Source organism: Macrobrachium nipponense, chromosome 1 (assembly GCF_015104395.2).
Source record: "Macrobrachium nipponense isolate FS-2020 chromosome 1, ASM1510439v2, whole genome shotgun sequence".
Taxonomy (NCBI): Eukaryota; Metazoa; Arthropoda; class Malacostraca; order Decapoda; family Palaemonidae; genus Macrobrachium; species Macrobrachium nipponense.
The window spans coordinates 43,207,598-43,210,787 of record NC_087200.1 but is presented as its reverse complement, the minus strand read 5'-3'; positions in this window follow the sequence as shown (position 1 = coordinate 43,210,787).

The following is a 3,190-nucleotide window of genomic DNA, read 5'->3' as shown; positions in this document are numbered from 1 at the left end:
GATGATCTCTTACTCTGATCTCTCCTACTTCGTCAGTCGTATTTATACGGCATTCTGGGGGAGGGCTACCAGCCAGCGTCACAGACTCCCGAGACGACGGGAATGATTTAGAAGAATCTCGACGGAATATTGCATCAGAAATCGCGGCGTTCCTCACGTCACATCGGCGCCTGTCAAGTTTCACAACACTCCTGCCGATTCTAGAACCATCATGAGAACAGGCACCTCCAACACATGCGCGAAAGCATCCGTGTTGCAGAACTTCTCGAAGATGCGTTTTCCTTTCCTTTATCTTTCTTTGCTACAAAGAAATTACCATTACAATAAGTATGTAGCTTACACAGATATTTTCAGGATAGTGATATTTTGGGATAATTTTTTTTATACGACAAAACGTGCGAAATCGATATATTTGGTAATGAAATAAGTAAAATTTCTCACGGAAATCAAATGTTTATCTGCTAGAAGGTAATTACTTGTATCTATTGTTAATAAAAGACAAGTTGTTTTACTGTTGACTTCTAAAATGTTTATTTTGCATTACAGGTTCAAAGGCTATGAACTTTATAATGTTCACATGAGGTCCATGAGCTTAAACATACCCCAGAGAGGTTTGTATATTGTCCACACGGACTAAAAATGTTGCTCAGATCCCAAGCTTTAATTTGATACCAAAAAATAAACTTTTGCATGAATGTGAAGTGAAACTTCAATTTTCGCCAGATGTGGAACTCCACTATATGTGAAGAAGTTCCCACAATGAGAAAGTTACTATCTACTTTCGCTATCCCTTTCAGTATTTTGAATGTATATTAGTTGTCCCTGTAAATGATCGTGTTTTTAAGTCATACATGTTCAGGCTCTCTAGTCGTCTTATTGCCTGATGGATGGAATTAACTTTATGGCTTTTGCTTGTACCCCCTCTAATCTATTATGTCCTTTCTTAGCGTTGGTGACCAAAACTGTACTGCATATTCAAGATGTGGTCTAGCTATTGATGTGCAGAGCTGCAGCACCATTTCTCTGTTTCTGCATTTGAACTGCCTCTTTATGTATCCCACTTGTTTCTGCTCCTTCTCTTCAGCTTTTATGCATTGTTTAAGTCCTTGGTAATAATGATTCTAAGGTCTTCTTCTTGTTCTGCACTACTTATGTCATTTTCATGCGACATGAGGGTTGTTTGTTCCTATTTGTAGCACTTTTACACTTATCCAGGTTAAAAGGCATTTGCCATCTTTTTGACAACTCTCCTATTTTCCTTAAATAATTTCTTAAACTTTCCACTGTATCTTGGTCTGATGCATTTACACCTAATTTGGTGTCAGCTGCAAATTTAGCTATCCCACCAGTTAACGCAGTATCAATGTCATTAATGTAAATAAAAAACATGAGCAGGCTAAGGACAGAACCTTGAGGAACTCCGCTTGTCACATCTGCCCAGTCTGATTCTTCACCATTTATTACGACTCTGTTATCTATTATAGCAGTCCACCAAGCTTTGCAGCTAAGCCCCGCCCCTTGATTATGTCACGACCATTCCATGAAGCTGATCGGTTGGCAATAGCTTCGAAAAGTTGGCTAATCTGTGGTTCTTTTCATCTTCACTTATTTTGCAAAGGTTGTTTTTCCGAACTAAAATACACTGTGCTGATTATCAAAAGGAAACGTTATATGATTCCATGAAATTAAATCTTAACGCTCATCTCCCTAAAAAAAAAAGAAGGAAAATATGAATGAGGTCAGGAGTGTTCCGCAATGTTGCAATGTTGTATTTCGTAAAAGAGGTTCACCTGAATACTGAGGTGATACAGGGAATGCTTGCGTTCGAACCGGTGCACTTGAATCACTGGACAGTGATAATTACCGTCTGATATTGTCAAGCGTGTTCACCATTCTAAATTTAAACACAAAGACGTTCTCAGAGCTATGCAGACTGGTATTTCATATTGATTTCAAGAAATTTGACTACATTTTAATAGTCTTAAAATCGATTTCACTGCAATCATTTATACACATTCGGGGGATGACAAGCAGTGACTGCACTCTACAAAACCAGAATATTCCTGTTGAACTTAAAGTTACGGTATGATAGGTTATAAAAGTCATTGTATATAATTTGTTGAGAATTTTCATAAGGACATCTTTCACAATGACAGGATCATAAAAAATGACTTAGACCTATAATGTTCTGCCTTTTTGTCAGTTTACACAGATTATAACGTTGGGATTATATGCACTTTTTATATTCAGCCGTTTTATTGTGGTTCTTGTTTTGGTTATTCTTGTTTTTTTGTTGTTGCTGAAAAATTTTCATATGGTAACGTAACATTGCAGAATAAACATAGACGTATTCATAGACTACTGGCGTAAAGAATTATCTTTCTACTCTCGTTCACCGAAACTTAATTGTTTTAATTAAAAGTAATCGAGATCTTTATGGATATAGTCTACGCTAGAATATTCTCCTAACAGAGAGAGAGAGAGAGAGAGAGAGAGAGAGAGAGAGAGAGAGAGAGAGAGAGAGAGAGTTTACTGACTCTATGTATACTTTTGTCCAAAAGGGATTTGGATCATTTCCTACATAACTTTCTCAGCTTTCATTTATTTTTTTCTTTCGTTGAGTATCTTATGATGCCTTCCTACCATAGCCTTCATTTTCATAGAAATGCTACAGCAGCCTTATTTTACTCGTCACAGTAATATAATTTGTTATCGATAGTTCACCGAGAGCAGTATGATAGTTGTGTGTAAGGCTGAGACAGTCATGTGCCATCGGCTACGTCCCCACAAGCTTTACTTTTATTCTCTGTGGTATAAGTGGCTTTGCTGTGGTTATCAACGCAAGTATACATGTATGTAATTATTCACATGCTTATACATGTACATTTCACTGTATGCATATACATTATAATCGGGAGGGCAGAGCTACTATACTAATTAAAAGCTACTCCATTTCCAACAGATACGGAAAAAAAATTATTTGCAGTAAGAAATTGACGCTTAGGCCCTTGCCCTGTTTGCTTCTAAATATAAGAATTTCATGTGTAGGTCTATATGCCTGCATTGGCTCAAAATATAAGAATTTGATGTGTAGGCCTATATGCCTGCTTTGCCTCAAAATATAAGAATTTCTTGTGTAGGCCTATATGCCTGCTTTGCCTCAAAATATAAGAATTGTGTATGTAGTCTT